This window comes from Rhipicephalus sanguineus, chromosome 10 (assembly GCF_013339695.2).
Source record: "Rhipicephalus sanguineus isolate Rsan-2018 chromosome 10, BIME_Rsan_1.4, whole genome shotgun sequence".
In the NCBI taxonomy this organism is placed as follows: Eukaryota; Metazoa; Arthropoda; class Arachnida; order Ixodida; family Ixodidae; genus Rhipicephalus; species Rhipicephalus sanguineus.
Genome location: NC_051185.1, coordinates 1,164,583 through 1,183,265, shown reverse-complemented (window position 1 = coordinate 1,183,265; position 18,683 = coordinate 1,164,583). Strand labels below are relative to the sequence as shown.

Genomic DNA, 18,683 nt, shown 5'->3' with positions numbered 1-18,683 from the left:
ACAAAGCCTCCACACTAGTGTGGGGAAAGTGCTTGAGAGAGGCCAGGTGGCTCCATGTCTGGCCCCTCGTGCAGCGTCAACACTTCTGATGCGGCCCACAAGCTGGAATTTGCGCTCGTCTCTCCCAACTGCATTGCTTCTCCCAACTGCGATTCCATTTTATGCCTGCAAACTTCCTTTTCCCAACTGCCACCTAAGTTTTTGCCATCCTCGGCCACGCTTCCCACCTCCTGATATCCATTCAAATGTTCTAAGTGACCATCTGTCATCTCTCCTTCTCGTGATGGGACCTCCCAGGTTCATTTTTTCCTTTTGATATCTACTAAGGTATTGGCTACCCCTGTTTGTTCTCTGGTCCACTGTGCTGTCTTCTTATCTCTTAGGGTCTTACAGGGGTGCAACAGCTGCGCCAATTGTGCCAATTTGATACAATTCCTTATTTTTGCGCCAAGCTGAGCCAAAACCATGAAATTTGTTGAAATTGTGCCACACAGCACCAAAATGCCTGACCAGCCTCAAAATTTTCTCAGTCGCGCTAATTTTAGCAAGAAATGGAGGCCACGTTGGCCACCTGCAGTTTGGGCATCATCATCCAATCCATTTCAAACGCACAGACCCTAGCCGTAACCCTAACTCCACCACGAAAAATAATAGAAAAAAATACAGTGGTTCTGAAATTTCCTGGCCTTCTATTGCATGCAAAACTCTTAAGCCACTTTCCCCGCGATACACTAGTGCTCTGCGGAAAAGCGAACTAATATTTAGAAGGGGCTATTAGTACTACCTCTCACGGGACACAACACAAATTGTTCCTTGATTACTCACACATGCACGCGCCCTATAATTACTAGGACTAGTATGATGGCTGATGACTAAAAAATTACTGGCAATCATTCAGAGCTGTGTAATGACGTTTCTGCAGTCCTGACAAATAATATGAAAAAGTGTATGCCCACTTCCTTTTTCCACCACTGTCACTCTCTCCTGCTTTACGTCTCTCCCGAATTTCAAGGTCGCCGGTTGGCAGGTATACATGAGCATTTGCAGTGCCTGTCTAATGATTTGACAGGTGCTGCAAATGCCAATGTGGACTTGGTCATTGTTTGCACTGTGGGGTGATTCAACACACTGCTTTTATTGAAATAACAGTGCTCACGTGCACTGTGCATGAGTTAACTGATGTTGAATGGTTTATAGGTATTTTTTTTCTTTTCTATAAGTGAGCCTTCTTTGTTATGCTACTCCAAATTAGTATTTGCGTTCTCCAAAAGCAACATTTTGCTGCTCCAGAAATAGCTTCAAATTCTATTTCGGCTGTTGCTCCCCTGGTCTTAGCCCGCTGCAGGTGGATGAAAGCCTTGAAAAGCAAGCTGAGGCATGGGTCACTGAAGGCCTGCACTGAAAAAGGAAGTCTTCATCACAATTGAGTGAAGAAAAAAAGGCAAGAAAAGGTGGCTGTAATCCCCTACCTTCGCAAATTTTCTCACAATTTAAAGAAGGTTGGGCAGCGGTCTGACATCAAGGTTGTGCTCACAGTGCCAAATAGGCTTTTGAGGTTGTGTAAGTTGAGCTGCCCTACAAGGAAGCAGAACCCTGTTTGTTCTATCAGAAATAAAAATGTTTATGTCCCGTGCACAAGATGCGTTGTATACAAAATTTCGCCTTCATGTGGAAGGCATTATGTAGGCTAGACTGGCAGATGCCTGAACATGCGTCTGCTCGAGCACAACAAAAGGTGGGAAATGCTGCCATAGGTGGACAAATTGCTGCCCATTGTAAGAAATGTGATGCAAAGCCACAGTGTCTTCCTCTTTTTATCAGGCAGTTGCTCTGTATTGCCATTTCAACAAGATTACTAGAGAAATTGTAGAAGCATCCGAGATAGCCAGGGCAGGAAATGAACGTGTCTGTTGTTTCATCTAAGAAAAAGCTTGAGTTTTTGGCTTAGATGACACGCGTCTATTTGCTTTCTTTCTGCCAGTTGTTTCCTCTTGCAGTTTCAGAAAATATTTGTTGAAAGTGAGCGCTTGTCCTCTGTGTGTTACAACGTCTCTTCTTTTGTGTGTGTCATTTATGCGCAATGTTTTACCCACTAATGGCAAACCAACAGGCCCAAATAGCAACCTTGGTGAAGTCCTCTGTTCATCTTGTCTCGTGTTTAGTGCGCTATGATTTCTGAAGTACAGCTTGGAAAGGTTTGATTTCGTGTAGTTATACTTGCTGTAAATTGCATAAATGAAACGTGCCGAGTTGTTTTTGACCATCTCTAGAGCAGTAATTAAGTTTTCGTGCGTAGTGTCCCATACCATTTGATGCAGCAAAAGGTTCAAGGAAGCCAGGCTGAATTACTAAATAACTACAGAAGTAAGTGTAAGCGTGAATAAGTTTTTAGTGTTCTTCTCAATAATACACTTCATTTATCATTCAAGGAAATTTCTGTGATATCAAAAAGCTGCTCACTATTAATTGCATTTTTTAATAAAGGTAGCAAAAGTTGTAGTGTTTCTTTTCCATTATTAGTTCATCATCCTTGACTTGACACTGTTCAGGTAGTATATGTGTGTTATATTTTCTTCTGCTAGACTTTAGTCCAGCTAGTTTTCTTAGCATGTATAATTAGTATTATTATTATTATTAACTAGCCACAGTTCACATTTCCAGCACAAATTGCAAGTGTGCATGGAACATACCTGAGTAATGCTGCATTTTAAAAAAAGAAAAGGCCACTGTTGTCTTGAAGGTATGGCAGTTTGCATATTACACAAGTGCACTTTTTCAGCAGTAAATCGAGCATGTTAATGTTTCCATTGGTGGTTGTTCCTCCAAGGAGCAATTTGTCATTTATAATTCATTTGCACTGCAAGGAAGCATGCTAATATATGTGGGGCAATCGTGAGAAAGCTGCGTAGAATTTTCCTAGAGCTGACAGCCACGTCAACAACTCCTGAAAAGACTGCGTATTCGTCATCCTTGATGGTTTAATCGGCGGTTTGTACACTACTGTCATGTTGTACTCTTGAAGACGTAAGCTTCAGCGTGCCAAACGTCCAGATGGGTCTTTCATGCTGATCAACCAACAAAGGGAGTGATGGCCACTTACCACTTGGAAAGCACGGTCATTTTAATACAGGTGAAACTTTGTGACTGCCCAAACAACAGCCAGACATTCCTTCTCAGTGGTCGAATAATTGGGCTCGGCACGTGATAAGGTTCTGCTAGCATAGGCAGCTGCTCTCTCTGGCTGTTGTTGCATTCCTGTCAAAGTGAGCGAGCACCAGCGGAATTGGTAGACACTGCCGTAACTCATGGAATGATGCTTCTTGCTGTTGACCAACAAAAACGCAGAATATTCCCTTGTGAGGCAGGTACTGAGTGCAGAAGCAGTGTTTGCAAAGTCCTCTTTAAATCGCCGGTAATAGGCGCAGAGACCCAGGAAGCATCTGACTGCTCCATAGGTCTTGCGCACTTTGTGGCGACTTCAATTTTATCTGGATCAGGTCTAACACCTTTTAGGCTGACCCTAGGAAGTGAAGTGCTTCAAAGCTGAGGTGGCTGGTTTCAATGCGAGTCCTGTGGACCGTATGGCTTGAAGAACCGACAGCAGCTGTTTTAGGTGTTTTTCTTCTAATGTGGCATGGCAGATAAAAAGAGACACGTTTTCCATATTAGGCTGGACAGAACAGTATCCATGAGCTTTTGACACATGGCTAGGGCCGAGCATAAACCGAAAGGGAGGACCTTGAATTTGTGAAGCCCATCAAGCACCAGGAATGCAGTCTTTCTTCAATAACGCTCATCTACTTCTATTTGCCGGTATCCACTTTAAACGTGCATAGACAAGAAGTAGCGCGCATGCCTTAGCCTGTCCGAAGAGTCATCATTCGCTGGCAACGGATAAACGTCTTTCTTCACAACATGATTCAGCTACGGTAATCAATGCAGAAGCGCAAGCTACCATCTTTCTTTTTTACAAACAATACACGTGATGTATGAGGGCTTTTTGATGGTTGAATTTCATCATCCTCTAGCACCTTCTTGACCTGCTGCTGTATTGCCTCACGTTAAGCATTTGACCCACCCTTCACATCAAGGAGAAGCACTCCTTAAACTGGTCAAGCATTACCATAAGCTGATGTTTTTCTGTGGGCGTTAAACTTGGGCTAACGTCAACAGCAGGTTTATATGGTACTGTATGAGCCATTGCTTCCCCTTGTATAGGAAAACATTCTTGATTATGGTTGATTCTTGAGTCTTGAGTATGGCCTATGCCACAACGGTGCCTTTACTGATGTGCCAGCATTCATTTGTGAAATTTGTCGGGAGCACGCCCATCAACAAAGCTGACAATGCCGTGAGTGATGGAAACACCTTGATGGAAGAGAATGGCAGTTAGAGCTGACAAAAACAAGGCTGCATAATAGTGGTGGTATGCAGATGTTTTCATTGACCACACATAACGCCTTGAGTTGTCGTTCTGCACCATGGGATTGTGCGAGCCAAATGTTATCACACTGTCTCATATGTTGACAACAGTGGCGTACTCTCCCTAGGAAGTCCATTTCTAGTATGAGCGATTTGCAGCACACCGGCAGAACTATGAATGTGGCTATAAAATTTATATTCCTGATGGTGAGTCTTACTGTTCATTTGCCTGTAGGTTTTATTACCTGGCCTCCAGCATTCCGAATATAAGGGCCCGGCCATTTCATTCAGACTTGTGCCAGTGGCTCAACCATGATCGAAAAGTCCGTGCCAGTGTCAACTAAGGCCAACACTTTAGGCTTATCAATTGTCGCAGTTTTCTTGGCATAATCTTTTTGTTCATCATCGTGTTTCAGCAACAAGGAGGGGCAGTTTGAGGATTTTCCCACACCAGATACGAAGTTTAACGCCTCCGTCAATCTTGCTGTAGTTTTGCTCTACACGAGACAAGCTTGAGGAGGCAAAGGCAATGGGCAGTTCTCAACCATCAGCTTCTTGATGTGCCAAAACTGCATCGATCTCACACGGGGACGCGTCAGTACACAGGGATTTTGCTGGGTTCAAATGTATATTATGACTGGAGCTGGCGTTACCAGATGCTTCACTGTAGTGAATGCATCTTCTTGCTCTTTTCCCCAGACCCATTATTTCTTGTTCATGAGCAGCAAATGCAGAGGGCAGAGCCATGCAGAAAGGTTTGGAAGAAAATGAATCTGTAAATTCTAAAGCCCAATAAAACTTTGGAGTTCCTTGTCGCTTTGAGCTGCAGGTGTGTATTGAGGATTGCAGATACCTTGCTCATGCTTGGAGATAGCCCTTCTTTGCTTATGTTGTGTCCTAGGTACTCAACCTGTGGCACAGAATTGTTCAACTTCAATTGTTGAAAAAGAAATTGTTGAACTTCAGCTGGAGTCTAACGTCACAAGGTCGAGGCAGAACAGCTCTGAGGTTAAGGTGCTCTTTATCATTCAGGCCAGTAACAAGAATGTCATCAATGTACTATACTGCAATATGCGGCGGCCCTTTGAAGAAGGTTCTCCATTTCTTTTCGGAAAAAAGGCTGCTGCCGATGAAACACCAAAAGGAAGATGTGTATACTAAAATAGTCCCATATGTGTGGAAATACAGTCGAACCTCGATAATTTGAACTCGAAGGGGCCCGAAAATTTGTTCAAATTAAAAGAAGTTCGAATTAATGAAAGCTAATTGAATGGAGGGCTCACCTGCAGTGGCGCATGTGCATTGAGCTAAAACACGAGGGGGAAGTTTCAGAAGACTTGCATTTATTCACAAATCACAGGACACCCCTCATTAACTGAAGTAATTGGTGATACGCGTCTGCACACGTTTCATTCAACTTCGCACACAGTTTGCAAATCATTTCTACTTCGGCTTCAGCATTCTCCTGGCAAGAGAAGTAGCGTGCGGCTGTGTCCAGCGCCAACAATGCTTCCGTATCACTAGGCGGAGGGAGGGGCACCTCATTGCTGTCATCAGAATCCTCGCCGCTGAGGGCAGAAGGGTCCTCAGATGTCGCCGCTTGAGGGCACGCAGATTCAATTATTTCTGCATCAGTGATGACACCAGAAGTCTGAACACTGCTGTCCACCTTCACATAACTTTCAAATGTCACGCCGTCCGGTAGAACACTGCTGAAGTTGTCAGGAACGCAGAGGAAATCGTCAGAAGAAATCTGCATCACCTTTTCATCACCATTAGCCACGGGTTCAATAAAACCACACTTCTTAAAACAATTGGCAATGGTCTCCTGCTTAATCGAGTTCCACGCATTAGTAAGGATGTGTGCTGCGCCGAGGAGATCGATGGAATAGGTTTTCTCGCTGTTGAGACACAACAGCATCCTTTCCAAGATATGTCGGTGGTACAAAGTTTTTAAATTCTGGATCACGCCCATGTCCACGGGCTGGAGCAGTGCCGTCGTATTCTTGGGCAGGAAGGCCAAACGAATTGCACATAGGCCTTCAACATTGCAGTGCGCTGTGCAATTGTCCACATAAAAGAGGATCTTGCGGCCTTTTACGGCGAATTTTCTGTCCAGTACACGGACCCAATCAGATAAAATATTCATGGTCATCCATGCCTTCTTATCTGCAACGTAAGCAACAGGAAGGGTCTTCACACGTTTGCAGCACCGAGGCTTAGCCGCTTTGCCAATTACGAGCAACCGGCAATGCTCCGTGCCCGTCGCGTTTGTGCACACCATCATCGTTAGCCTCTCCTTACTTTTCTTTCTGCTGGCACAATCGTCGCCCTGAAAAGTGATAGTTTTACTGGGCAGCAGTTTGTAATAGAGCACCGTCTCATCGGCATTAAAGACGTCGTCGAGCAAGTAGGTGGCAAGTAGATCCTTCAGATCCCCAGAGAGCCATTCTTCGCATTCGGCTCTGTCAACATCCGCCTTCTCGCCGCAAACAGTCTTTAAAGTGAGCCCGTGGCGTTCCTTAAAGCATGACAGCCACCCGTCCTATGCCGAGAATTCTCCAAGAGCCATCTTAGTAGCGAACTCCCTCGCCTTGGTGGCAGTTATCGGCCCGCTGAGTGGGAGGTTCTGGCTGCGAACCTGTTTAATCCACATCACGAGAGCATCCTCCAAAACGGCAAGTTGGGTGAGTTGGTAGTTTGCTGAGGGCATTGTTTGCTGAGGGCAGCGCGACCCGGACTGAGGACTGAGAGACACGTACACAAACAAGCGCTGACTGACAACTGATTTATTTCATCACACATGCAGTAAATAAGTACACACAAAAAAAATGAACACGTGGCGCGTGTCTGTCGTGATAGGGATTCATTTGATTACATGTTTCAAAAACTGCACTTCTTTATCATGCAGAGCAACCGAAGTCTGGCTGACGCATGCGCTCTGATTTATATGTATGTGGTATGCTTTTACAATTTCGCGAAAGGTTTGGTTAAAATTTCTGTATATTACTCGTGTTTCATAAAACATTGGCTCACAATGGCACGTTCTACAATGTATAGCTAAGTTCGTGCTGGTGTGATTTTTGACGGCTGTGTGGTGCTCCCTGAGACGAACATTAATGCACCGTCCTGTCTGCCCAAAATACTTCCTTCCACATGACAGTGTGATTGCATAAACTACCCCCATCGTGCATGGCACGAACTGCATTTTGTGCTTCATAGTGCATGTATCTTTGCCCGCCGATCTAGGTTTATTTACTAGATTACACACCTAGATCGGCGGGCAAAGATACATGCACTATGAAGCACAAAATGCAGTTCGTGCCATGCACGATGGGGGTAGTTTATGCAATCACACTGTCATGTGGAAGGAAGTATTTTGGGCAGACGGGACGGTGCATTAATGTTTGTCTCAGGGAGCAACACAGCCGTCAAAAATCACACTAGCACGAACTTAGCTATACATTGTAGAACGTGCCATTGTGAGCCAATGTTTTATGAAACACGAGTAATATACAGAAATTTTAACCAAACCTTTCGCGAAATTGTGGAAGCATACCACATACATATAAATCAGAGCTCATGCGTCAGCCAGGCTTCGGTTGCTCTGCATGATAAAGAAGTGCAGTTTTTGAAATATGTAATCAAATGAATCCCTATCACGGCAGACACGCGCCACGTGTTCATTTTTTTTGTGTGTACTTATTTACTGCATGTGTGATGAAATAAATCAGTTGTCAGTCAGCGCTTGTTTGTGTACGTGTCTCTCAGTCCTCAGTCCGGGTCGCGCTGCCCTCAGCATCCTCCAGCTGGGGATGTGCCGATGTCCGCAGCCTCTTCCTCGACGGTTTCATTTGCTGCTTTTCATATCCAACGATGATAGACTCTGTTCTTGATGTATGTTGACAGCGTGCTCTTGGTGATGTCATACTTCTTGGTGATTTCTGTCTTGGAAGGGACGCTGTTCTCAACTTCACGCAGAATTTCCACCTTCGTTTTAAGGTCCTTTGGTGGGCGATAAGTGCCCCGGCTCGCAATGACGCCTGCAAAACGAACGCACACCTTCCGAAGCCTAGACAACAAGTCGCACCTCACACCAAAGTACAACGACGACTGCGTGACTGTGCCTCCGTTGCTGCTACCCTCTGCGCCACAGCTGCAGCGTAGCCAGCACGTGACGAGAAAGGAGGAGCATCTCCACGCGGTTGACACACGCGAAGAGACGCAGAGCGGCATTTGAGAGGGAGCAAACACTCCGCCGCAGCTTTCTTTTTCTCTCTTCGCGCGCGGCGTTGAAAGGAGAAGGGTCTCTACATGGCAGGGGATGGGAAAGGGGGAAGCATGGCACACAGCGAGTCGCAGATCGGCATTTAAGAGAGCAAACATTCCGCTGCAGCTTTTTTTAAATGCGAAGCATTTCTTAGCAAACTTCTGCGACTTTGAGCGTATCTATCTGTCACGAGGCTATTCAATTAATGCGCTCTTGTGTAGGTTCGTGTATTGGGCGATGACATAACCGTCATCAAGAAAGGAGACGACGAGACCATTTGTGCACACAAACTAACAAAAACTCAATATATTTACACAGCAGAAATAAAGAGAGCGAGGGAAACAGGTACAGAAAATGCAAGCGCAAAAGAGTTAACAATAATAGGAAAACGTTAAAAGACGCAAGCATTTCACATAAGACAAGCACAAGAGAAAAAGGCAGTGTCACCGTTGTAGCGGGGACTGTGAAGGCAAGACACAGACGCACTCACGCAGACGCCAACGGCTAGAGGTGCGGTAGACGCTCACTCGGGTGGACAGAAGCGTGGGGCGAGTCGAGGTCAACGGCCGGACGCCCCTTCAGCGTTCGCCAGCTGCACACTGGGTTTGAAGCGGGAGACACCGGTCTTGACTGGCCAACACCAGACGAATAGAAGCATGTGTCTGGCCAACGCCAGACGACTGAAGAAGCTGGGTACATGCCCAGGTGGGAGCCCACAGCGGCCTCGACGCAGGACCTCTGCCGGCCGCCACTCCCGTGCCCTGGTCGCCTTCTTCACTCGGTCACGTCCCGGCCAGGTCTCCCCGCTATGCCCTTCAGCATCCGTGGCTTTTCTTCTCCATCCTCGTGTAGGCTCTTCATTGGACGAAAACCGTTCACGCTCACACGTGCTACGGTCTCGAGTCATCGTTGTCGTCTTCATCGGTTTGTGTTTGCGTCGCGTCCTTTTCAAACGCACTTGCACATCACAAAAGCCTCCCTTTCGATAAGTTTTGTCCGATGAAAAAACTGCCGGTAAGTGTGCGTTTCGCCACGCACAACACACGTTCGGCACAGCGTCCACTAAACAATCCTACACCAACACACTCACTGCACCTTCAGCATTAACACAAAATATGCTGGTTAAGTCCACGATACATTTCAAAGCATGGTCCCAGCGTTATGCCAAAACTATAATCACATCACACTTAACCTGAAATGCAAACTCAAAACCTAAAATAGACACAAGCAATATCATTCCTTTGTCCTCAGTCGATATCCAAGAAAAGCTACCGGTTAGTTTCAGATATCTCAAGTGATCGCATCCCACACAAGACGCACCACCCTTTTCGCATGTCCAGTGAAAACAGTCGGAAGGTCTTGGAAGGACTGTCGACAAAACGCTCGTCCATAAGTAAGCGTAAAAAGATTCGTATGTTCAGCAAACACCTGCTCAGCTAAAACGTTAGCCTCTGCGTAGGATGGATTGCATCCGAACCCAACCCAATGCCTCTGAGTGCGTCGAGACAACAGCATGCGAACAAACGCTGCCTGCACGCGAATGCCTCGCTTCGGCCCATAAGCTTCAGATCGACCTGAAACCTTGAAAGAAGTTTCTTTCGCACTCCAAACAGCGATAGAGCATAAGTCGGCATCCTCATGGCTCCAATAGGAATGGATTAGTGAAATATTACTCAACTCTGACTCACTTTTCGCCACTTCAGCTGTTTGTTCTCCAAGAGTACCAGCTTTTCCATCAGGGTCATCCTGCCTCTCCTCGTCATCACCTACAGCTGACTGAACTTGTGACCCTTGCCTGTGTTCATTGAAATGTGCTTCTGCACTCTTTGCCAGCTCACTCGTATACATTTCATCGGTACTGACCCTGAGTACTAACTTCTATGTGTTTACAAGGGAGTTATTCGCACGGTCATCGATCATTCCCGTGCCCTTTTTATCGCTAGTGGTGGCACACAAAAAGACTCCGCGGCTACCACCACAGAGTTCTCTACCCGGATTTCGCTCATCACTCTGCCGTATGTTTTTGTTGCGCTCATTATGTGCGAAGACTCGGCGTCTTTTCTAGAGACCGTCTGACGGTCTTCCATTGCGCACTTCATGCGAACATCTATTACCCTTTCATCAGGGCTGTCTAGAGGACTATGTACCTCTTCCATCTGTGTGCATTCTGTTGCACCAGTTCGCATAGCCACATTGCTTTCCAAGGAACACGACTGTTCCTTTTTTGCTAAGTTTTGCGAAGCCATACTTAGCGCTGTCCTTAGACCTTGGTTGGTCTCACCCTCGCTCTCCGCCTCGCCTCTGTCATCCACTTGTAGAGAGTCTGCCCCTAAAGTGCGGTTGGTGGAGTTTTCAAGACTGCCGCCAAAGAGAGAATCTGATTGACTCGTAAATGCCTTGCCCTCGGAGCACACATTGATTATCTGCTCGTTCGATCTCAGATATGAAAATTGTTCCCGCCACTCTATACCTGCTCGGCGCCTCATTTCGACCTCCGCCAGTTTAAGCCGCAATAGCTGCGTTCTTTGTCTTAGCTCTTCAAGTTCTCTTTCCTTCTTTCTCATTTGACGTTCGAACTCCATCTGTTCGATCCTGTCTTTTATTTCTTCAGCCCTCTTTTCGCGAATTCGCCTCTCACGCTCATCGCACCACGTCCTGAGCTCCTCGCCTTCTAGCCCCATGCGCCTTGCCAATTCTTCTAAATCTGCCCGGCTCATATTTTATCTCTATTTCTGAACAGCGGTCGAGTGTCACAAACTGTCTCGTCCTGTCGCGGACGCCATTTATCAAGAGGCTATTCAGTTAATGAGCTCTCGTGTAGGTTCGTGTATTGGGCGATGACATAACCGTCATCAAGAAAGGAGACGACGAGACCATTTGTGCACACAAGCTAACAAAAACTCAATATATTTACACAGCAAAAATAAAGAGAGCGAGGGAAAGAGGTACAGAAAATGCAAGCGCAAAAGAGTTAACAAGAATAGGAAAACGTTAAAAGACGCGAACATTTCACAGAAGACAAGCACAAGAGAAAAAGGCAGTGTCACCGTTGTAGCGGGGACTGTGAAGGCAAGGCACAGACGCACTCACGCAGACGCCAACGGCTAGAGGTGCGGTAGACGCTCACTCGGGTGGACAGAAGCGTGGGGCGAGCCAAGGTCAACGGCCGGACGCCCCTTCGGCGTTCGCCAGCCGCACACTGGGTTTGAAGCGGGAGACACCGGTCTTGACTGGCCAACGCCAGACGATGAGAAGCGTGTGTCTGGCCAACGCCAGACGACTGAAGAAGCTGGGTACGCGCCCAGGTGGGCGCCCACAGCGGCCTCGACGCAGGACCTCTGCCGGCCACCACTCCCGCGCCCTGGTCGCCTTCTTCATTCGGTCACGTCCCGGCCAGGTCTCCCCGCTATGCCCTTCAGCATCCGTGGCTTTTCTTCTCCATCCTCGTGGAGGCTCTTCATTGGACGAAAACCGTTCACGCTCACACGTGCTACGGTCTCGAGTCATCGTCGTCGTCTTCATCGGTTTGTGTTTGCGTCGTGCCCTTTTCAAATGCGCACTTGCACATCACACTATCTATCTATCTATCTATCTAGCCGCCTACGACTGTGCTCTCCTGGCCGTTTCGTTAATAGGATGTACACCAAAATTTGTATGGCTAACATGACTTTATGACGAACATAAATGACAGGTCATAACATGAAAATCATGATATCCATGTCATGAACAACATGATTTACACGCCACTGTTTTGGTGCTCTTGCGGCCGTTTCGTTAGTTCGATATATACCAAAATTGGTATGGCGTGACAAGAGTGTATGATGAATATAAATGACAGGTCCTAATATGCAAATCATGACACGCATGTCATGTACAGCATGATTTACATTCCACGCTCGTGGTGCGCTCGCAGCTGTTTCGGTAGCTTGATATACACCAAAATTGGTATCTCGCGATGTGACTGTGTGACGAACACAAATAACAGGAGTTAACATGAAAATCATGACACGCATGTCATGTACAGCATGATTTATATGCCATGCTCATGGTGCGCTCGCAGCCGTTTCGCTAGCTTGATATAAACCAAAATTGGTATCGCTTGACGTGACTGTGTGACGAACACAAATAACAGGTGGTAACATGAAAATCATGACACACAGGTCATGCACAGCATGACTTATGTGCCACGCTCATGGTGCGCTGGCGGCCGTTTCGCTAGCTTGATATACACCAAAATTGGTATCGCGCGACGTGACTGTGAGACAAACTGCCTACGACTTTGTGCTCTCCTGGCCGTTTCATTAATAGGATGTACACCAAAATTGGTATGGCGTAATATGACTTTATGACGAACATAAATGACAGGTTATAACATGAAAATGATGATATCCATGTCATGAACGACATAATTTACATGCCACTGTTTTGGTGCTCTTGCGGCCGTTTCGTTAGTTTGAAATATGCCAAAATTGGTGTGGCGTGACAAGAGTGTAGATGAACATAAGCGACAGGTCCTAACGTGCAAATCATGACACGCATGTCATGTACAGCATGATTTACATTCCATGCTCGTAGTGCGCTCGCGCCCGTTTCGCTAGCTTTATATACCCCAAAATTGGTATCTCACGACGTGACTGTGTTCTGACGAACATAAAAAACAGGAGTCATGTTATCTTTTTCTTTTTTCCTTCGCACGCGGTGTTGGGGTGTCTCTCTATGGCGGGGTTGGAGCAATGCTGGTCGGAGGCGCCGCCACAGGATTTGGCGTGGTTCTGAGAGCATTGTCGGAGCGTGGTATGTTCGAATTAACTGTGGCAAGTTCTTGCACGTTCGAATTACCGGGCGTTTTCGCTCATTGGAATACACATAGCTTTGACGGCACCACAGTGTCAGTTCTAATTAACCGGAAGTTCGAATTAAGCGTGTTCGAATTAATGAGATTCGACTGTAGTAACATGATGTTGTGGTGAAAAAAATGACGAAGCTGGCTTGAACAAGAGGAAGACAGCTCTTACCACCACTTGAGAACCATTTATATTTCTTGTAAATATACCAACTCTGCACTCATGTGCCTCCTTTCCTTGTGCAACATTTTGGTGGAGGTGCAGGGTACATTATGCATCTGCGCAGCGGGCATCATTTACCTGCCACCATGATGGCACATCCAACATCTACACCCCAGCAGTCCGTGCCAGCCATAGAGTTTCATACTATAAAATTAGAGGAGAATCTGGCGCTGCTATCGTTGAACCACCATGGGAATGATGGCTTCAGATCAGATTGCGTTTGCTAGCGAACTGTCTACAAGTGTTATACAGTTTCACTTTCATTCCGCGCGCAGCAGCTATATCCTGCCACAATGCCTACGGTGTTCTCTGGCATGGGTGCATGTTGGAGTGCAGCACAAAGCTCTGAAGCAGTGTTTTTTTTTTTTTTTTTGTTGAAAGTGGCTGGAGCGCGCTAGGTCTCTTGGTTTGCAGCGACGTTGTGGCTCGACAGGTTGCTTTTGACATTCTTAACAAAAAGTCGTTCACTCACCGGTCCACACTGACATAGTGCCCCGAAATCTATCCAGGGAACTGCATAGATTTCATTTTTTTTTTATATATAATCACGTCTTGCCAAGAAGCGGTCAACTTTGCTGCCAAATGATGACGAAGTGTAGTAGACACTGTGGGGATTGAGGCTTGCCCGTCGCCATTGCGCGGGTGTTTCGCCTAATTCTGCCGTCTGCATGTCCTAACCTGACGCTCCCCTCCTCCGCCGTCCTACGGCGCTGGGCGAGCGGGGGGGACGTTAACTTCCCTCACCCCGGCGCCAGATCTTGACGGTGGCGCCGCACTCGAGTCTCGCGAGGCTCCTTTGTTTTTGGGCTCGCTCGGACGGAGTTCGCTAACGGTGCCTTGTGCCAGCGGCGAGCGCTTGCCTTACATTGTCCTTTCCGAAAGCTAGGCCGAAGAGCGGTGCGGTGTGTTCGCGCGTGCTCATACTATGCTGAAACCGTACCTATCGAAGCCAACGAGAGCGGAGTTTGCCCTCGCTCGAGCGATCGGGCCCTGTGGTTGCTGATCATGAGAGTACGCAGCGTAGTCGCGAGGGACCGTTTCCCTCAGCGGCATGTCGCCGTGAGCCCTTTTGCCCACGGAGACGTGCTAGCAGCACCCTTTGTGTTGTATTTTCGCCCGTGGTGTGGTGAAGCCTGTTTTGCTTCTCCCGCCGCCTTTAGGAGCGGGTGTTGTACTGCGTTTGTGGTGTTGCGGATCTCGAGAGCAGTATTGTGTACTTGCCGCGCTGCGCTCGGCGCCTTTGTTGCGCTCGAACGCACGTGGGTAGCGGCGCGCTAGTTCACGCGAGGCGACTGCAAACACGGCCCTGTGGCTCGCTAAGTCCGAACCCACGCTAGTGGCCATACTCCTGTGAGATACGTGCTCACTACAACACACCTCCATGCTCCACTGAATCCCCCAGCGTGGGTGTGAGCCACAGATACAAGGATCTACTCTGATCTATGCGAATCGGCTTTACAGCGGAGCGAGAGGTGCGTTGTATGTACCACTGCTTTCACGATCGTTCTGCACACGGACACGCGCCAGACATCACATCAGAAAATACGTTTTAGTGTTTCTCGCTTGGTACAGTATTTTTATTTCTATTAATAGACTGTGCATTCTTTCGAGAGAAAAACACGCATGTTTGTTTTCACTGTTGTAAAAAAATCTATTTAATATTTGATAATGCCAAATCTGGAATACAACTGCAGAGCAATGCATATTATCCTGGTGGTTAACTTGTCCCGGTTTCATTTCAATCTCACGGTCACAAAAACTTTCCGCAATAAGCTTTACATACAGAAGAATCAAGCAAGTCTTAATTGAAGATAAGTTCACATCACTTCGTTTTATGTTTGGCGAATGAGCATCTCAAATTTCAATAACGTAATCCATCTGAAGCAGATCTGAAGCCTGCAACAGCGTGTAAAATTGGGCTAGTTAACTTCATTGTAAAACAGCACAAAAAGACGAAGACACAAGATGGAGGACCACACAGGGCAGGCGTAGGACAAGCGCTCCGAAGCCTCTACGTCCCATCTTTCCAGTGGTGGTTGAAGCGTCACTCAAGAAGCCCCGCACAGACACTAGCACCTGATTCCCCTTTAGGTTTTATACCAAGAAACTCTAGGTGCCAGCAGTCATCCTCACCCATCCGCAGCATCCAGGGACATTTTGTGACACAGATAACACCGATGTCACGGACTGGTTTGCACTGTACGGGAGAGTGAGCAACAGCTACAGGTGGGACCCCACATTAATGCTAGTGAACCTGATATTTTATCTTAAAGGGACACTAAAGGCAAATAACAATTTATGTCAGAGTAAAAGCTCAATGTATGACAACGTCTAAAACGGCAGTATTATCAGCAGCAGTGCCCTACTTACCGAGAAATTAAGCTAAATGTATCACACGATGAGCGCCACGAGTGGGACATTTTGGAAGTGACCCCGATGACGTGTGAGAGTCTGAATACAATTAATCGCTAGTAATCAAACTGGCTGCAATAAAAGAAGAACCTTCCGTGCATCAAGAGACGTAATGAAATGCTGCTTGTTCGTTTCTGTTTGATTCATGGAAAAAAGAATCTCTTTGACGTTGCCATGGGGAACAGCGCGCGTGGTTCAAAAGTTCCGTTTTCGTCGAACTGCGCTTCGCCCGGCACCCTGCTTCACTCACGTGGTCGCGTCTCAGTGGTAGTTTCGGTATCGCGTACCGCCGCGTGTGTGCTGCACGCTCGTGAAAGTCGCTCTGACAGAAAGTTCGACAAAATACCGCATGCATGTGATGTCAGATGCCCGAATGGTGCACGCTGCCGCGCAGTAGAGGCGGGCAGCGTTGGGCACGGCAACAGTGACGTGCGAAATACCGCTTTCAGATGGGTGAAGTGCGCTAACACGATGCGGACCACTAAAACGTGATTTTATTTCAAAATAAGCACTTCCTTGGCATAAAAGTAGCACTACGAGGTTTCTGGACCGCTATTTCAACAATCAACGTTTACTTAATATTTGCCTTTAGTGTCCCTTTAAGGGGGCATGTGGGGATCAAATTGCGAAAATAGCCAAAAAAGTCAATTTTTGGAAAACACTCGTTTTGGCATCTGTTGTCTCTTATTTATGCATCACCTAAACGATTACGTTAAAAGCGCACTCTAAGTGCCAGAAAAAAATAATTTTGTAAGTGAGGTCGGTGAAAAAAAAGCCCAAAATCAGGCTAAAACGGCGCAATTCACGGCGTCGTATCTCGTTTTTCCTGCCACTGAGCACCGTCATCTTGCATACCTGCCAAGTCTCCCGGATTACCCGGGAGACTCCCGGATTTTGAACGTTTCTCCCGGTTGTACGGGTCATAGAGAAATCTCCCGGAAATCCAGTTTTGCCCCGCGCGTCCAGTGCTTTGTCTGGCCACATGAGCAAAGTTGTTTGGCCACGTAGTAGAAAGGATTCTTCTTCTTCTTTTTAACGATGGTAGAAAGGTTCAACTGAGTTTCATTGCGCATGAAGTAGCTGTGCACTTTGCGCCGCAGTCCAGCACTTAAAAGGGTAGCCGATGTCTGCCGAGCTAGTGCGTTCGCCAGCGCTCGCGACCGTCCCCGTCTCAACGGCGCCCCTTATGGTCCCTTGCCCGACGAAATAACTGGTAAGCAAGCGACGACAGGCCTCGCACGCGGAGTGTTGTTATCGCATGTGCCCTTCGCGCGACGGTGACGGCCGGGTCGTTTCATCTCTGCTTCAACCGCGTTGGTCCCTAGCGTTAGCGCGCATTTACTCGCACGTGAAACAGACGATGCGTAAGCGATGTTATCGGTTTGGACTCTGTACAAATCAGCGGCGACCGCAAAATCCCGCTGACAGTAGACAGTTTTAGAATTGCGTACGCTAAGTTAGCGTTAGCGGCCCGCTATTTCCGTCACTCACCGGGGCGCAGTTGCGCTAAAAGCCAGCGCAAAGCTTTGCGTACGCTGTTCTAAAACTGCATAACGTACATATAATTGCTATCGCAGTACACCTCCCCCCCCCCCGTTGAGTAAATCTCCCGGATTCCGTTCCTCCAAACTTGGCAGGTATGCATCTTGGCGTCGTTTCAAAGCTCAAAGTTCCGCCTTTCCGTGCCCACCTTTCTCGCTTATGATCACTGCATAGAAAAAGCGCAAACAAAAATATCGGAGGGCGCTCTTACGAACATTGCAATGTACGCGGTGCTTATATTGGCAGAGCACGCGGTGCTGTTGAGAGGCGCTTTTGTATTGGTTGTTGCCACGGCGACAGCCGCTGTGTTTACAAGCGGAGTGCTTGCTGCTTGACCACTCCGCGGCCGTAAGCACATGAATCGCTGCTTTTCGAAAGGTGACGCGTGTACGAGAGGCAAACTGCAAGCCTCTTTAGTTTCGTACGGAAGAAAACGGGGGACGGTATCGCATGGATCGGGCGTGCCAGTGATTATTTAGATTGGGGCGTATCGACTGTGTTGTTGGCACGTCGTGTCATCCCTTGTCGGGACAGAATAAAGAGACAGCGATGTAAACCATAGCACTTTATCATAAAAATGCTTACTACCTATCAGATGATGTGCGAGTGCTGCTTTACCGGCTTTACTTCGGAGACGATCTGCCGACGCTCGCTCTCGCGCCGCGCCGCTGAGACCTGAGCTTTGTGCATGCACATATTCCTTGTCCTATTTCGATAAAACGGGTGTCTAATGGCCCCCCTAGAGGAAGAGCATTCTCATTTCACTTTAAAAAATTAATAATGTCAGAAAGCGCGTCTGCGGTATAGGCTGTGGGAATCGAGCGCGCCCTTCCCTTTGGCGCCTCGTTCCCCAGCTAGCGCGCGTGTTGGCCCCGCGCGGCTCGAGCGCCGGGAACCGCCGTTAATCGGCGGTATGGCGACCGCGGCGGCAGCGCCAGGCCTCTTTGTCTGGTGCAAGCCATGCGTCAGCT

At 47.5% G+C, this 18,683-nt stretch overlaps 1 protein-coding gene across 6 annotated transcripts in view; it reads left to right on the top strand.

Annotated features, from left to right (window-relative positions):
• The window catches only part of LOC119372693 (serine/threonine-protein kinase WNK4), a 352,802-nt gene that overhangs the window by 280,907 nt on the left and 53,212 nt on the right, over positions 1–18,683 (top strand). The window lies entirely within an intron of this gene.